Source organism: Giraffa tippelskirchi, chromosome 5, assembly GCF_054371585.1.
Source record: "Giraffa tippelskirchi isolate mGirTip1 chromosome 5, T2T-mGirTip1v1.2.pri, whole genome shotgun sequence".
Lineage (NCBI taxonomy): Eukaryota > Metazoa > Chordata > Mammalia > Artiodactyla > Giraffidae > Giraffa > Giraffa tippelskirchi.
This window is the reverse complement of record NC_137279.1, coordinates 109,518,488-109,535,971: the sequence shown is the minus strand read 5'-3', so window position 1 is coordinate 109,535,971 and position 17,484 is coordinate 109,518,488. Positions and strand designations below refer to the sequence as shown.

Genomic DNA, 17,484 nt, shown 5'->3' with positions numbered 1-17,484 from the left:
GAATGCCTCCTTTGTGCCAAGCTGCCCTTTCATGGGACTGCCCTCTCTTTCCTTCACTTCTGAAATTCTTGGAAACCGCACTTGCTGCCTTACTTTGCTTACTTGCTGGCTTCTTGCAGCATGGCCCACCCTCAGCATTGTACCATGAGGACCCAGAAGGCACGTTCAACTCCTCAGCTGACCTGTGGAGCAGCCCCTCCTCACTCCTGCGTGCTCTGGTCCTGGTGACCTGTCCCCTCCCTGTCGACTTCTGTGAGTCAGCAACATTCCCATGAACCCCCACAAGCCTATCATCCTGTCTTTTCCTCAGTTTGGCATTATATGTCCTCCCACATCCTGAAGGTGGTCATTTTTCAAACAATGCCATAGCTTCTCCCACCAGTGTCAGCTCTCCTGTAGGTAGCTGCATCCCAAATCTGTGTCAGGTTCCAAACTCCTCTCTCCTCCTCAGACCTACATTCCACATTGATCTCTAGATGCATCTTCCTGAGTCACCTTACACCTAAATTTCACCTTGTTGCTGTTGTTCAGTCGCCCAGTTGTGTCCAACTCTTTGCGACCCCATGGACTGTAGCACACCATGCCTCCCTTCACAGATCACCGCCTTGTCATGGCAAAGGGGCTTGAGTAACTCAATGAAGTTATGAGCCATGCCATGTAGGGCTACCCAAGACAGATAGGTTATAGTGGAGAGTTCTGACAAAACCTGATCCACTGGAGGAGGAAATGGCAAACCACCCTAGTATACTTGTCATGAGAACCTCCTGAACTGTATAAAAGGACAAACTTCACCTTAAAGAGGTATAAAACAGGGGAGCTTATGATTTACTCAGAGACATCCAAGCAGGTTTGGAAATGTTCTAGAACAAACCCTGAGAGTTAATTAATATGAAAAGTGATGATATAACAAGAGTCACACCACATGACAAAATACTACACTAGCCATAGTTGCTTGCTCAGAGCGGGGAGAAGCTGAGGGCATAGAGACCTGCTGACCTTGGCTCAGCAAGTTCAGGAGGGAGGGACAGAGAGAATGTAAAGAACTGGGGAAGGTAGGACCATTCAGGACATTCTTTCAATCTCCATTCAACCATGCAGGTCACAATGCTTCTTAACCTGAGGTAGTACAGCTTAACCTGAAGTAGTACTGTGCCCTAGGAAGATTTTGGAGGTTTTTTTTTTTAATTGTCACAATGACTGAAAGTTGCTATTAGCCTTTAGTACATGGAAATCAGAAATGATAAATGTCCTGCAATGAGTAGGTGAGTCTCATGCAAAGATTTGTCCCTACAGTAGTGCCAAGGTTGAAAAACACATGCAATGGTAATGGGGAATTGACTCCTCCTCACTCCTCCTTGCCCCCTCCATCCTTCCAAGATGACAAAAGAAGGGGGAGGTTTACCCTACCCCACCCCCACCTTGGCTTGACTTTGTCAAGTCAAACTAGTAAAATCCACATATAGTGAATGGAGTTATTCTGCATCATGGAAACCATTGCCCAATAGAGGAAATACATGCCTGGGTCCCCATCAAACTGAGAGACAGGAAGAAACATAAGTACAGCTGTAATGAGTTTATTCATAATTTGGCAGGCAAAAAATCTAGAAGAAAGTTGCTTTTTAAATTTTTAGCAATTGTTAGATCAAAAAATAAAATTTTATTTTTATTTTCATGTGAAGTCAGTCCTTGTGTTCTTAGCAGTGCTTAGGGCCAATGAAGACATTAATTGGGCCCAGGGAGTGTCGCATAAGAATATTATACATATATGACCGAGGAGTTGTCATATATGAATGGGAAATAGTCGTGATGCTGACGAGATGCTTCTCCAGGAGGTAAGACTAAATCTGCAGCCTAATCAATGGTGCTCTATCTTGTCTAGCGGAAAATGAGAGTCCAGTTGGTTGGTCTGCTGGTCGATAAAAAGCTACCCAGTAACCATTAGGTCCCAGGCACCGGGGTAGATGCTGGAATAAAGCAAGAACTGGGCAACATCCTTGCCCCTGGAGGTGGAGAGGGAGGAATAGACAAATACCAGAGACTGAGACACATACCAACTGAGCTATCAAAAGATGTTTGCTCCTTGGAAGAAAAGCTATGACCAACCTAGACAGCATATTAAAAAGCAGAGACATTACTTTGCCAACAAAGGTCCATCTAGTCAAAGCTACAGTTTTTCCAGTAGTTATGTATGGATATGAGCTGGACTAGAAAGAAAGCTGAGTACCAAAGAATTGATGCTTTTGGACTGTGGTGTTGGAGAAGACTCTTGAGAGTCCCTTGGACTGCAAGAAGATCCAACCAGTCAATCCTAAAGGAGATCAGTTCTGAATATTCATTGGAAGGACTGATGCTGAAGCTGAAACTCCAATACTTTGGCCACCTGATGCAAAGAACCAACTCATTGGAAAAGACCCTGATGAGAAAGGAGATGAGCAGTAGAGGAAAAGAATAGGCAGGGGCAAGGTAAGGAGATTGGATTCTGTTCCAAGTACAATTATTTATGCTTATTTACATGACCACCTGATGCAAAAAACTGACTCATTGGAAAAGACCCTGATGCTGGGAAAGATTGAAGGGCAGGAGGAGAAGGGGACGACAGAGGATGAGATGGTTGGATGGCATCACTGATTTGATGGACATGAGTTCGAGCAATTTCCAGGAGTTGGTGATGGACAGGGAAGCCTGGCATGCTGCAGTCCATGGGGTCGCAAAGAGTCAGACATGACTGAGAGACTGAACTGGACACATACACCTTGATAGACATAAAGAAGGTTACAGGTCAGCAGGGAGCCTAGAGGATGGTGAGTCTGAGAACAGCAATTGGGCAGGTGTAGTCTGGCCTCTCAGGGAGGCAGGCAGGGATCTTGACCACTAGTCATTTGATGACTGGCTCCCCAGGTCTCCCCAGTGATGGAGGAAAGCCCCAGGGACTGAACAGGGCAGGGGCGGGCAGCGCTAGGGAAGTCCTGAGAGTCAGAGCCATGAATTAGAGACAAATTTCATACTGCGGGAGGAAACTGAACTTGACATGGGACAAGGTGCACAGGAAGATGCTGGTTGGTCACCAGGAAGAGTTGAGGGTGCGATCTTGGCCTTATTGGCTACTGGGCTTGTGGGGATGTGGTCTGACTCAGAAGCTCTTACCAAGGGGTGAATGAGACATACGGAAACCAAGAGATGTTGGGGTGATTCTGCCGCAGGTCAGTGGAGCTGTAACCTCCCTAAGTCCTAACTGAAGGGGAGGGAAGTGAATACTGAAACCAGGGAGGGGGAAAGTAGCGATGAGAAGGCTGTCCCGAGAGAGACTGAAGGGCATAACTAGCCTGGGTCCTTCTCTCAGGGAGGCCACAGGGATTAAATACTGTGACCTTTCTCCCCCGACCTCCAGTCTTCTGTCAGCTCCCACTGGCTGAACCCAACGAGAAGTCAGAGAAAAAAGGGCAGGGTCCGAGGAGTGAACAAAGATATGGAGCCCAGGATGACCAGTAGGACACAGGCAGTCCTATTACTGGAAAGAAACCCTCCACAGAAAACAAGAGACTGGCTAGCTTCCTGAGGAAGAGGAACTAGGAACCAGCCTGGCTCCAGCCCCTGTTGTGATTCTTCTACCTTGCTGATCTAGCTGCATCAGGTACCATAACCTTCCTCTAGGGATCTCTCTACCTCTCCCATCCCCACTGTCACTGCCTCTGGCCACCACTTTCCCTTGCATTTCTCTAAGTTTCCTGCTTGGTCTTCCTGTCTTAGCCCCCGTGCAGTCTCCTCTTCACCTGGCAGCCAAATCTTTCTAATGTACTGATCCTCAGCATGTCATTTCCTTTGCTAAAACCACCTCACCAACATAAAGTCCAAACATCTTACCATGACTTATGAGGCTCTATCATGGTCTGGCTCTGGTTTACATGTCCAGCCTCATTTCTTGCCAGTTCTACTTTTCCATCTTCCCTCAGCCAAACTTTCCTTCCTAAATCTAGCTTGCTATCTGTCCAGCCACACAGAACTGCTTTCTAATCTCTTTCTAATCCCAGGGCCTTTGTACATGCTGTTTCTTCTCCTGAAAGCCAGGAAGTCAATTTTAACCTAACTTTTGCTTATTCCTCATTACTTCATTCCAGCTGCCCTTGACAGGGGTTCAGTGCCTCTCCTATGTGCTCCTGTAGCACTCTGGCCCTACACAAATTGTATTTATTTTTAAAAGTTAATTCAATAGATATTTACTGAGTACCTGTCATACATCAAACCCTTACCATCCCAGAACCATGAGTAAAGTCTCATGCTGTTCTTTCTGCTTGCCATGTTCTTTTTTTTTAATTCTTTATTTGACCAACTCTTTTTTTAAAAGTTATTTATTTATTTTATTTTTGGTTGCTCTGAGTCTTTGTTACTATGCATGGGGTCTCTCTAATTGCAGTGAGCAGGGGCTACTCTTCGTTGTGGTGTGTGGGCTTCTCATTGTGGTGACTTCTCTTGTCGCAGAGCACAGGCTTTAGGCACATGGTCTTCAGTAGCTGCAGCACGCGGGCTCCAGTAATTGTGGTACACTGGCTTAGTTGCTCCACAGCATGTGGAATCTTCCTGGATCAGGGATTGAACCTATGTTTCCTGCCTGGCAGGCAGATTCCTGTCTTCTGTACCACCAGGGAAGTCCATCTGAACAACTCCTAACCTTTGGGTCTCAGCTAAAATATTTCCTATGAAAATTTTGCTCCCTTATTCTCTCCCACAGCATGCTGTATGATTTAGCTTATTTGATAGTGGTGTCTCCCTCTCCACACCTAGGAAGATGCCTTATCTGCTCCATTGCCCACTGTGTGCCTGCCCAGCCCTAGCTCTGAACCGGGCATTGGTGGGATTGGTGGGCATTGGTCACACATGTGTGGAGCAGGGGGAGGCAACTGTGTTCTCTCATCAGAGTGTGAAAGGGAGTAAACCATGACTGGATGCTCCAGGGGTGTCTGTGGGACCTGAAACTTAGACAATTTGAAGGACTCTCTTTAAGAAAAATACAAAATTACAAATCCGAAATTCAGTGTGAAAGTGCATCTTTGCTTAGATTGAGAAAAATGACAACAAACTGTAGGACTCTTAAAGTTGAAATATTTCACAAATATCACAAGATACAGAAAAGTAATACAATGTTTTTATTAATTGCCTCGCACACTGCTGTAATACTTTTCTTCCTCTGCATTTTTTGTTTGAATACTCTTTTCTCACCTCTTTATATAACAACAGTTTTGTCATCTTTTCTATATAGAAAAAGGAAAGTGAATTAAGTCTTTCCTCCAGCATAATAAAAATAAGATTTATTATTGATGATTGGGATGCATAAAACATGTGAATTCACAACCAGACATACTTGCTGTTTGTAGGGCTGCTACAGTTTATACTTTACAAACATATTCTGATAAGTCCTATTTGGCATAATTGTCATCAAAAAGAAAAAAGGTATAGCATAGAATTGCATCACTGTATTACTGAATATTCCTAGTATATATGACTTGGTATCTGTGAGAACTAAATCCTGCATTTAGAATTTTACACATAGAAGATTTTCCCATAGACTAACTTTTGGCTCTGTACAATTCAAATCTTGTTTCTCCTCCACTACCCGCATACTTCCAGTGCCAGTTTCTGTAGGATGTATTCAAATCAGATACTAACTTTGGCCCTGCTCCTTAGTGCCACATGCCAGATGAGAAGATACCATGGGCAATAGGAGGATTCCTGGAAGCTACTTCCACACTGAGATGGTTAGAGAAGTTTATTTAAAAAGTGACTGCAGGACTTCCCTGGTGGTCCAGTGATAAAGAGTCTGCCTGCCAGTTCTGGAGACATGGGTATGATTCCTAATCTGGGAAGATCTCACATGTCGAGGAACAACTAAGCACCTATGCCACAACTACAGAGCCCACGCTCCACAACAAGAGAAGCCACTGCAATGAGAAGTTCATGCACTAGAACTAGAGAGTAGCCCCAGCTCCCCGCAGCTAGAGAAAGCCCACAGCAGCAATGAAGACCCAGTGCAGCCAAAAAAAATAATAGTAAAGAAATAAAATTTTAAAAAAGTGACTGCAAACCACCTAATATACCCCCGCAGAATGCAAACCTAATCGTATCCCCTACTTACTTGCCCTTGGCCAGATCCCATAAATGCCACTTCATTGCTGCTCTACCCTGGGGGAAGTGTGACAGAGCCTGAGCAGAAAGAGACAGCATTCTTAACTAAATGTGGTTAAAATAACTTACTTTTGCAAAGTTGACCAAAACATGAACAGCATTGCTAGCATCCCTTTCAGGACTTGTGCTGATGGGATGCCCTAAAGCTCAAGCTTCCTTCACTTCATGTTAAGTTTGCTTCAGTCTGTATCTTAGTTGTTATTGCATGTTGCCCCAGCACCTCTACTGGGCCATAGTACAGTGGTCCCCCTAATCCTTTTGTTTTCTACAATTTCAGTTATCCTGTAGTCAGCCATGTCGGAAAATGTCAAACAGGAAATTTCAGAAATGACAATTCATAAGTTTAAAATTACCTACCATTCTTAGTAGCGGAAGAATTGATGCTTTTGAACTGTGGTGCTGGAGAAGACTCTTGAGAGTCCCTTGGTCTGCAAGGAGATCCAACCAGTCAATCCTAAAGGAACTCAAACTTGAACATTCATTGGAAGGACTGATGCTGAAGCTGAAGCTTCAATACTTTGGCCACCTGATGCAAAGAACTGACTCATTGGAAAAGACCCTGATGCTGGGAAAGACTGAAGGCAGAAGGAGAAGGGGACGACAGAGGATGAAATGGTTGGGTGGCATCACCAACTCGATGGACATGAGTTTGAGCAAGCTCCAGGAGTTGGTGATAGACAGGGAAGGCTAGTGAGCTGCAGTCCATCGGGTTGCAAAGAGTCGGACATGACTGAGCAACTCAACTGAACTGAGTAGTGTGATGAAATATCGAGTGTCCTGCTTCATCCTACCTCCTCCCACTGAGACATGAATCATCCTTTTATCCAGGATCTCTCCCCCATTAGCATTTAGTAACCATCTCGGTTACTAGCATGACCGTCATAATATTGTGGTGCTTGTGTTCGAGTCACCCTTGTTTTACTTAATAATGGCCCCAAAGTGCAAGAGTTGTGATGCTGGCAATTCAGATATGCCAAAGAGTAGTCGCAAAGCTCTTTAAATGAAAAGGTGAAAGTTCTACACTTAATAAGGAAGAAAAAAAATCCTATGCTGAGGTTGCTAAGATCTGTGGTAAGAATGAAACTTCTGTCTGTGAAATTGTGAGGAGGAAGAGAAATTCATGCTAGTTTTTTTTTGTTTGTTTATTTTGTATTGGGGTGTAGCCAATTAACAGTGTTGTGATAGTTTCAGATGAAGAGTGAAGGGACTCAGCATATACATGTACCTAATCTCTCCTAAACTCCCCTTCCATGCAGGCTGCCACATAACACTGAGAAATTCGTGCTAGCTTTGTCGAACCTCAGACTGCAAAATTAATGCCGCAGTGTGTGATAAGTGCTTAGTTAAAATGGAAAAGGCATTAAATTTGTACCATAAGATATTTTGAGAGTGAGAGAGAGGGAGAGAACATGTTTATATAACTTTTATTCTAATATATTGTTATAATTGTTCCATCTCTTACTGTGTTAATTCATAAATTAAGCTCTTTCACAGGTATGCATGTATAAGGAAAAACAGTGTATATAGGGATGACTACAGTTTCAGTCATCCACTGGGCATTCTGCAACATATCCTCTCGGATAAGGGGGACTGTGGTAGTTTGCTTAATAAATACAGGCTGAGTGAGAAAAAGTGTTGCTTGGCCTCATTATCCAGGAGATATTCTTTTCCCCAGTAGATCTCATTGTGTTGATTTAAAGCTGGTGCTCAAGAAATAGTTCCGTAGAGTTATTGGAGGCCATGGGAGAGGGGAAGAGGGGGCTGCTAGGCGGGGTGAGTTTCCCATCCCCTCCTCACTGGGCAAAGAAGCCAATGCCAACACATCAGCTGCCCTCATTAGCAGCCACGCTGTCCTGGCTGCCCTCTCTGGGTAATTCTAATTGGCTCCAATCAAGGAGAGCTGAGTTCGGGCTTTATTAACACTGACAGCAGCTCCTCTGTTAGAATCGCAGGTAGAAAGGTCACATTGGAAACACCATTTCCAAGCGCAGAGTAATTACGGACAGAACTCATTCTGGCTTTCACAGCTATGCTGAAGAATCTTTATTTATCCAGCCCTGCTGCTGGGGGCCTTCTGTGTCCTGCTTCTATTTTCTTCCTTGTTGTGAGGCGGGTTGGCCTTACGAGTCACACATAAGTTTTTTCTTCATAGCTGAAGGTCCAGCAAACAAAACCAGTCTGGATTCCCAAGGGGCTCCACGGGGTTCCACCACTGAAGAATTCGAGTCTAAAACTCGAGAGAAAGGAGAACGGGCTGCACTTCTAGACAAAAGATGGTAGGTCATTGGTGCTTGTGTGCTAAGTTGCTTCAGTCGTGTCTGACTCTTTGTGAGCTTGTGGACTGTAGCCTGCCAGGCTCCTCTGTCCATGGGATTCTCATGCCCTCTACCAGGGGATCTTCCTGACTCAGGGATTGAACCCGCGTCTCTTGTTTCTCCTGCATTGGCAAGCAGATTCTTTACCACTAGTGCCACCTTTACATGTATTGATGTATGAGAACCAAGGACACTTCACACTTTCTTGCAGCTGCTTAGCGTGTGCAGCTCATTTGTTAGGTGAAATCTTCCCTGGTCCTCAGGCAGTGAGTCGCTTCTCTCTTTGCGCTCCCACAGCATCTGGCTCACGTCTCTATTATAGGACTCATCCCACTGTATTTTATTTATTTGCTTAGCCATCTGTCTTTCAAGATGGACTGCCAACTCCTTGAGGGCACTGACCAAACCATTCATGTTTATATTCTTGGTTTATTCCCTAGCTCGGGACCTGGCACTTGGTAAATGTTTATTGTAAGATTCTCCAAATGAAGGGAGTGGAAGACTGATAATAATATTGTGAACCACTGTGGGCATAGAGTTGTACAGTAGAAACAGCACGTCAAAGTGGTTAATTTGGGCCTTTGGTTTCAAACTGGTTTAGATTCCAGCTCCACCACTATGTTACTTAAGATTAGGTTTGGCTGTAAATGACAGAAAACCCAAAACAACAGTGGTTTAACCAAGCTGGGTGTTTATTTCTCTTTCATGTAAAAATTGAGAGGTGGTTACCTCAAAATGGCTGAGTTGACTTTGTTCCATGGAGTCCATGGAGACCCAGGCTCCTTCTACCTTGTGGCTCTGCTATTTGTGGCCTTGGTCATGTCACGGCTCAAGCTGGCACCCTTCCAGCTCCAGCTCCAACTCTCATGTCAGCATTCCACCAGCAGGAAGGAGGAAAGAAGACTGACATTTCCAGGAAGTTGCACATAGTATTTTTTAAAACTTTTTATTTTGTACTGGGGTATAGCCGATTAACAAACAATGTTGTGACAGTTTAAGGTGAACAGCGAAGGGACCCAGCCATACATACACATGTATCCATTCTCCCCTAGACTCCCCTCCCATCCAGGCCACCATACAACATTGAGGAGAGTTCCCCAGGGTGGGGAACACATGTAAACCCATGGCTGATTCATATCAATGTATGGCAAAAACCACTACAATATTGTAAAGTTATTAGCCTCCAACTGAAATAAATAAATAAATTTAAAAAAAGAGTTCCCTGTGCTATAGTGTAGGTCCTTGTGTATAAAGCATTTTTGCTTACATCTTGTTATCCATGATTTAGTCACATGGACCCACCTAGCTTTAACAAAATCTAGCAAATAAATATAGTCTTGATCCTAGAAGGCCACATATTCAGCTAATAATGGGAATCTATTATTCCACAAGAAGGAGAAAATGGATTTTAGAGGACGCTGTTGTTTAGTCGCTAAGTCCTGTCTGACTCTTTGCAGCTCCGTGGACGATAGCCTGCCAGGCTCCTCTGTCCATGGGATTTTCCAGGCTAGAATACTGGAGTGGTTTGCCATTCCCTTCTCCAGGGGATCTGCCAGACCTAGGGAGCAAACTTGCGTCTCCTGTGTCTCCTGCATTGGCAGGCGGATTCTTTACCACTGAGCCAGCAGGGAAGCCCTTAGAAGAAAATAGTCCCTGTCATACTTGCTTACTAATCCTGTGACTTTGGGGAAGTGAATTAACCTCTCTGATTCTCTGTTTCCTCATTCAAGAGTTTAAGGAATGCAAGCAGATGCCTTAGCAAAGTGCCTGGGACTTAAATGGTTCAGTTTAATGATTATTATTACTGTGGTGCGGCTAGGCTGGCAGGAAGAGGTGTCCATATTGAGGAACTGGTGCACTCCAGTCAGACGGTCCAAATCTGAGTCTCAACTAATACCCCTTACCTCGTGTATAACTTGGGGTTAGTTACTTGACCTTTCTGAGCCTTTTCTCATCTATAGAATTTCTCATCCATAGAATGGAGGTAATAATACTCCTTTCTTCATAAAGTTATGAGGATCATTTGAGATATTTATGTAAAGCATTTTGTTTAGTACCTAGCAGTAAATACTCTTCATGGCTGGCTTCTTCTATTGTCAGTCAAAGCAAACCCAGAATGACCTTCGGATGGGCCATGAAGAGGATGATAGAGAAAATCCCGTAGGATTCTGCCCAGCCACAAGACTCCAAACTCAATTCATTCTAAGGGGGGCAGGACCACTGCTGTAACCAGGAGGCAATAAATTAACTTGGCCAACAGTGACTGCATGAGTACGCTTGCATTTTGAATTGCCTCCAAATGGAGCTGACTTTCATTACAATGAGAACGCGACCTCTGTCTTCCTGCTTGTTTCTATTTCCCAAGGCTGTCAGCAGTTCTCACCAAGTGGGGGCTTTTCCCAAAGGGGCCAGGTAAGAAACTCTGGGAGAAGTGTGGAGAGCCAGAAGGAATTTCTGGCTGGGGCAGGACTGAGGCGGTTGTGCCCAGGCTGCGTTTGGGTTGGGACTTCTGTCCCTTCAGGCAGAAGTTGCAGGAAAGCAGAAAATATGCCAGGATCAGGTCAGACAGAATGCAACTTGATGAAATGAGCAAAATCCATCATATCTCTTCTGCTCAGCCTCTTGGGATTAGTGGTTAGGTCCTCCAAGTAGCCTGAGTATTTATTATCAGGAGACCCAATGCTCTGCAGCCTGGGAAGAGCCAAAGGCACAGAACCTTCTCGGGTAGCTTGTTGTTGGTTTTGTTTTTTACGGCAGCCAAAATGGGACCCTCTCATTTACCCCGTGTTCACAGGCTGCTTCCTACCTCAGTGCTAGCTGAGTAGCTGCCAGGGGTCCCTGAGAGGCAGGAAAGTTTGGGTGGGAAAATGCACGATCATGCCTGACTCGAGCTCGCTGGCTCCCAGCCCTTCCTCCCCACCCAGCCTTCCCTCTGTACTGACTGCTCCATCAGTCACCACAGCCTCAGGGCGACTCCTGGGTACCCACCTGTAAACGGAACCACTGTTTGACACCAGAAAACTCCCAGTTAAATCAAGAATCAGCCGCTTTCCTGCAGTCTGCAAAAGAATGGATCATTTGAAGTGAAAAATTGGAAACAACCTAATGACTAAGGAAAGAAGGATTGTGCAAATGAGGGTTCCATCACTTCAAGTGATATTATGCGCCATTAAAAATATAATTGTGATGATTATGTGGTGATGTGAGAAAATGCTTCTATGATGATGTTAAATGAAAATATAAAATCTCATCTTTGCATAACTATAAAAATTACATGTGTATCTGGACAAAGAAACAAAGGAACACCAAAAGAAAAAATTGAGGTAATAGGGTTATGGGTATCATTTTCTCTTTCTTTTATGTATTCTGATATCAATTCTTGCTATTTGCACCTATCATGTACTTCTGCCCCACCCCAAAAAAGGAAAAAGAACTCAGACCACTGGAGTTTGCTAGTCTGGCTCCTTTGCTTACTTTGGTATCAACTTTTCAATCAATGTTCTCAGGAAAAGACATGACTATTTTAAGTTGAAAGCAAACTCCACATGAACCCTCTTCAATTCTCCTCCCAGCAGGTGGTAAACGATGAAAGCAGGTTCTTAAGGACCAAATCAATCCCGCCCTTGCACTGAGGCCTGTTAATAACGGGGTGGGGGGTCGGGAGATCAGGTGCTGAGCATCTGAATTCCAGGATTGCCTTCAGCAGGCTCACCTGAAGTAGGAGTTAGAGGCAGGGCCAGTTACTGTTTGGATCTGGGAACAAAACCACCCACCCCAAAGCTCCTGACTCTTTGGGTTTGACTGAGTGAACAGGAGAAATAAGAAATCGTCACTTAACAATGACCCAGAATTTCAGGAGCTGCTTTAATACCATTCCTGCCACCAATTTATTGTGTAAGTTGGAGTGAATTGCTGAGCCACTCTCCAGATGAAGGGACCAATTGTAACCTGTCTCTAAATGGCTGATGGGCAGAAAAACAAATGACAACAATGGCACCAAGCACTTTGAGGACAAAGCAAGTCTATTGGAAAGAACATGGGGTCTGGAATCAGAAACTCTGGATTCAAGCCAAGGCTCTGTTACTCTTGAGCAGTATGACTTTAGGCTAATAGCTTCTTAGGCTCAGTGTTTCATCAATAAAATGAGGATAATACTCTCCATTCAGTTGGATTGTTGTGAAAATTAAGTGAGCTCAAGTATGAGAAAAAAGCTTTATAAATTGTAAAGCATATGTATTAGTTTGCTAGGGCTGCCATAACAAGTTACCATGGACTGGGTGGTTCAAACAACATAAATGTAATTTCTCACAATTCTGGAGCCAAGTCTGAGATTAGGTGTCAGATGAAGCAGTCAGTTCTTCCTGAGGCCTCTCTCTTTGGTTTATAGAGATGGCCATCTCTCTCTGTATCTTCATCTTGTCTTTCCTCTTGTGTTGTCTCTGTCCTAATCTCCTCTTCTTCTTATATGGACAGCAGTCATATTGGATTTGGGCCCATTCTAATGACCTCAGTTCAATTTAATTACCTCTTTAAAGACCCTGTCTCCAAATACAGTCATATTCTGAGGCATGGGGGGTTAGGACGTCAACATATCAATTTTAGGCAGATTCAGCCTGTAACAGTACTATATAAATATTTTTCTGGACCTACCCAGGACTACCCATGATGGGCCTTTAGAACACAGTGGAAAATAGCCTTGCTGGTCATTTTCCATTATGGCATCAAGGCAAGAGGCAGTTAGAGACACCTGCCAAAACTCTGAGTGAGCTTCTCTTGCTGCAGGGCCAAAACCTTCTGAGGCTCTGCTGCCACCAGTCTTGTTCAGCAAATAAACAAGCCATCTTCCCTTTGGGTTCAGGATGCTTTTTTGTGGGAAACGAGTTATTAGTCCTTAATAGCTTCTAACTCACAGGGAAACAGGTTTGTGTGGGCTGTGGGTGTTTGTCTCTTTTTACTTGTACGGGTGTCTTCAAGAACGGCCCATCCAGGTCTTATAAGGAGCTCTCATCTGCTGATGGATAAACCACAGATAGGGAGCCCAGGTCATTTTTCAAAAGTATTTACTTTCACCTGCTGGGAAAAGGCCTCAGCAAACATTTATCAAGTGCCTCCTTGGTGCCTGGGGCCGACTGAGGAATGGGAGGAGTTTGGCTTACTTAGCAAACATACTGCTTGACCCACGAGGAGGAGAGGAGACCTATCATGTGTCAGGAGCTGGGCATGCACTTCTGTGGACACTACAAGCTGAAGGTAAAGCAAAGCAGAGGAGGGTCCCGTCAGGAAGTCCGGCTGTCTGGGCTGTTAGGTTATTTTGGCCTTTTAGGGAGGTCAGGAAAAGACATGGCTGGCTTACCCACAAGCTGTCCCTGAGTGGCACAGAAGCTGGTCCCGCCAATTTTACAGTCACTCTGAGTCCCTGGGTTTCCAACGTGTTGTGGGGAGGGTACTTAGTACTCTTTATGGAAACCTGGTTCCAATTTAAGGCCAATTGACTTGCCCTCCTTCCAAATATCTAGAATTTAGTCTAGCGGATAGAGGCTCTAGCTATATCAATTTGCCCATTGGCCCCCAAATGGTTCTCTCCTATTGATCAGAAGTCGAGGACTTGTGTTGTTTTTGCCTGCCCACCTTACCCTCCTACTTCTTCTAGAAATAAAGCCACTCTTTTCTCCATTACTCGTGGTTCAGGTGCTGCTGCCCTCACCTCCCCCAACACAGGGAGGTACCTCAGTCTGGCCAATGAGAATAGACCTCTCACCCTTGACACCAATGATTGGCACAGGGTTGGGCACATGATTGAAACACAGCCAATCAGCATCTGTTTTAGTCATCGTTATGGAAGCCAGAGGAGCGAGGCTCTGCCCTCCTTTTGGATAGTAAGTCTTGTTCGGAAGCTCGTGTTCAGCTATCTCCATCAGTGTTGAGGGGTGTAGAAAACCACACCGTCTGGAGGAAATAAAGCCAATGAGCAAAGAGAAACACGGCTGAGAGATGTAAAGGTAAAGGGAACCTTAAAGTCAAAGTTTGAGCCCCTGAATCCACCTCTTCCCAGGAGCCAGTAAATCTCTTATTCTGCTTATCCTCCTTTGAAGTGGGTTTCTGCTACTTGCCATGGAAAGAAAATCCCGACTGTTGTAACAGGGTTGTACCAAGGCTTGTACCAAGCCTCCATGGAAGTAGTCTGATTTTCTCACGCTCAGCCTATCATGTTTACCCCTGGCTGGAGCCCTGATTATTATAAAACTAATTATGGGCAGAGTATGGGGGCCAAAATCATTCAGGGATTGTCTCACCAGTGATGATAACAGTTTACGTTTGGGTTTGGTTTGGGGCGGGGGCTTTTGTTTAGGCTTGCAAAATGCGAGCCCATTCTGACTCCAAGGCCTTACTGAAGCCTTTCTGACTCAATTTTCAGGAGTCACCCCCTGAACATTTGATCTGCAGTAACCTCTGTTTCCCTCTGCACAGAGTACTTGAATTGTCTCTCCTCTCATACGTAAGCCTGACAGCTTGGGTTTCTCTCCCTGCTGTGTGACGGTGAGGGTTTGGACAGGAGCCTGATGGTGATTCTTTCTTTTTGTTTTTGTTGCTGTCAAGTTACACCTTCTTAAAGGTTGCCTCTTGTCCTTTGAAGCAGATTTTTTTTTAAAAAAGTGCTATGTGTCTTATGCTCTATATGTATAAAGAGCCTTTTATTATTGATGAAGATATACTATTCCAGGAGACTCTCCAGCTTACCCAGGTCAAGAGCTGGGTACCTTTCTCCAGACCGTGTTCAGCCTCTAGTCCCACAGTGATGTGAATACAAAGCAGTCTTCGTTGCAAGTGTTGAGCACACAAGCCTAAACCCAGGCACAGTGTATGGCATGCCAAAAGAGGCCCACTTTCTGGAATGGATGCATGTACATGTATGGCTCAGTCCCTTTGCGTCACTTGAAATTATCACAACATTGTTAATCAGCTATACCCCAATAGAAAATAAAAAGTTTTTTTTTAAAGAAGAGGTCCACTTTCTGCTTTAGCTTCTGGGATGCTAGTTAACCCAGAGAAGGAAGACCAGGGAGAGGAGCTAGACTAGTACCCCTACATTCTATCCCTTTATTTCTCTGAAGATTGATGATGATTATAATTTGTTGAGGATCTGCTAATGTGCCAGGTACTTTAAGTAAGTGCTTGGCATGTTATCTCAAAAAAAAAAACAAAAAAACCTCAAAAGAACTGTTGAATGGGGTAGAGAGTATTATTCTCATTTTATAAGTTAACAAACTCAGAGATGTTGAGAGAGTACTTGAAAGAAATGAAAGGGCTATTCTGAAGCTAGAGGTGGCTCTGGAGTCTTGAGGGCTGGCAGGTGGCCAGCACACAGGTGGGAGCTGCTGGGTTGTCTGCAGGCCCCCGGAAGATACAAGACAGAGATCCTGGACAGGCTCCAGGACGGTGGACCCTGTGTGACCCCCTGAACCCCCAGCTCCCACCCACAAAGCCAGACACATCCCCCAGTGGGGTGGCAGGTGAGTGGCTGTATCATCTTTCTGAAACACTTGTTGACTTAATGTTACATCTTGTCATTGTGTTAATTACATTTGTTAATATAATCTCTTGTGAATGGGTCTTATAAGATGTGGACCTGAGGTAAACCATCATTTGGTTTATTGTAATAGTTTTTCCCACGCATTACACATACTAAGAAAAGCAAAATGTTTATAAAATTCTTAATCTGAGACCCTCGGGCCAGTAAGCAGAGGTTATAGTTCTTTCTTGGTCCCACTGGTGAGTTAAATTCCTGAGTAGCTCTGAGTTGTCACTGTGTCCGTAAAACGTGGGTCAGGCAGAGTGAGAAACATGTTGCAGTATTGACTTTCAGATGCTAAAGCCAAAGCCCTTTTAAATTGTTTTGCCAAGGGTAGCAAAGCCAGTAAGTAGGATCAGGCATGGGAGGGCCAGGGATCGCCACTGATCTTTATTTTTCAGATTTGAGAGTCTCATAGCCTTTACAGAATCCATTCCCCATTCTCTCTACCCACAGAATTCATATCAGAATTGTGCAAATGGAAGTACCCAAGAAAACAACTATAGTCCCAGGTTACCCGGTTGGTAGCTGGTACAGTGGGGCCAGAGCCCACGCACAAGCATTTCCCAGGTAAGTATATTTTTGTGAACTAGTGATGCTGATTCTTCAATGTGGGAGGAGAGGCTGCTGTCTTACCCTTCATAAGCATTTGCCTTACCTGATTAGACTCTGATGTGTCTAGAAATGAGGCCAGTGAAACAACCAGAGTGCAAGGCAGTGTGACACATGTTCTTCAAAATCCTTCTTGTCTTTCTCCGTGGAGCAGCAGTGATTACCCTTTCTCTTCGTTTTAGCCCCGGATGTGTCTTGGACATGTTTATGGTTCTCTTTTTCCTAAGGGACACACTTGGGCAAGGATTTGAACAGATGTCTTCTCCTTGGGGGCTTTCATAGCTTTCCTGGCTGTTCTTTGTCTTCAGCCTTATTTCTCTCTTTCATCTTTCATTCTACTTTTAATTCTCACTGGCACGTGGAAGACTGTGCACATTGGAGAAAGAAGCCGTCTCTGGGCAGGTGTAGCCTGAGCTGGGCTGCATGGCTTGGGTGAGATGGACTGGATTTCAGCCCCCAACTTCCCCTTCAGTGGGTGCTTTTGTGCAGTGAACACCCTGCACAACTGGATGTGGTGGCTCTTCTGAATCTTGCTGTTTTTTACATCTCTGTTAGCTTCAGAGCAAGGCAGGGTGTAAAATGAATGAATGAATGAGACATACATGAGTAGGCTGGTTCCCCACTGCTAGGTTGAGAGGAGCAGATGCTCATAGAAGAGGGTCATGTACATCTGGTGGAGGGAGCAGTGAGCAGTTATGGAGGAGGCTGCTTGAAAAATGCAGATTCTCTGAGCAGGGTCGGCGCCCGGAGTGAGGGTGAGCCTGGCCTAGACAGGCATTCAGACTGGAATTTGAGAAACCTGGATGTGAT

The 17,484-nt window shown here is 44.7% G+C and overlaps 1 protein-coding gene across 2 annotated transcripts in view; it reads left to right on the top strand.

The window, feature by feature from the left end:
• The window catches only part of LRIG2 (leucine rich repeats and immunoglobulin like domains 2), a 104,443-nt gene extending 87,812 nt beyond the window's left edge, over positions 1 to 16,631 (top strand). The window contains exons 22-23 of one of the 2 annotated variants that reach the window (XM_081493431.1): positions 8,330 to 8,453; positions 10,593 to 10,755. The gene's annotated coding sequence lies outside the window, so the exon portion shown is untranslated. Of the gene's footprint in view, positions 1 to 8,329; positions 8,454 to 10,592; positions 10,756 to 16,518 lie in introns of those variants that run through there. The other variant, XM_081493412.1, reaches the window with a different exon arrangement.
• Positions 16,632 to 17,484: the final 853 nt, after the last annotated feature.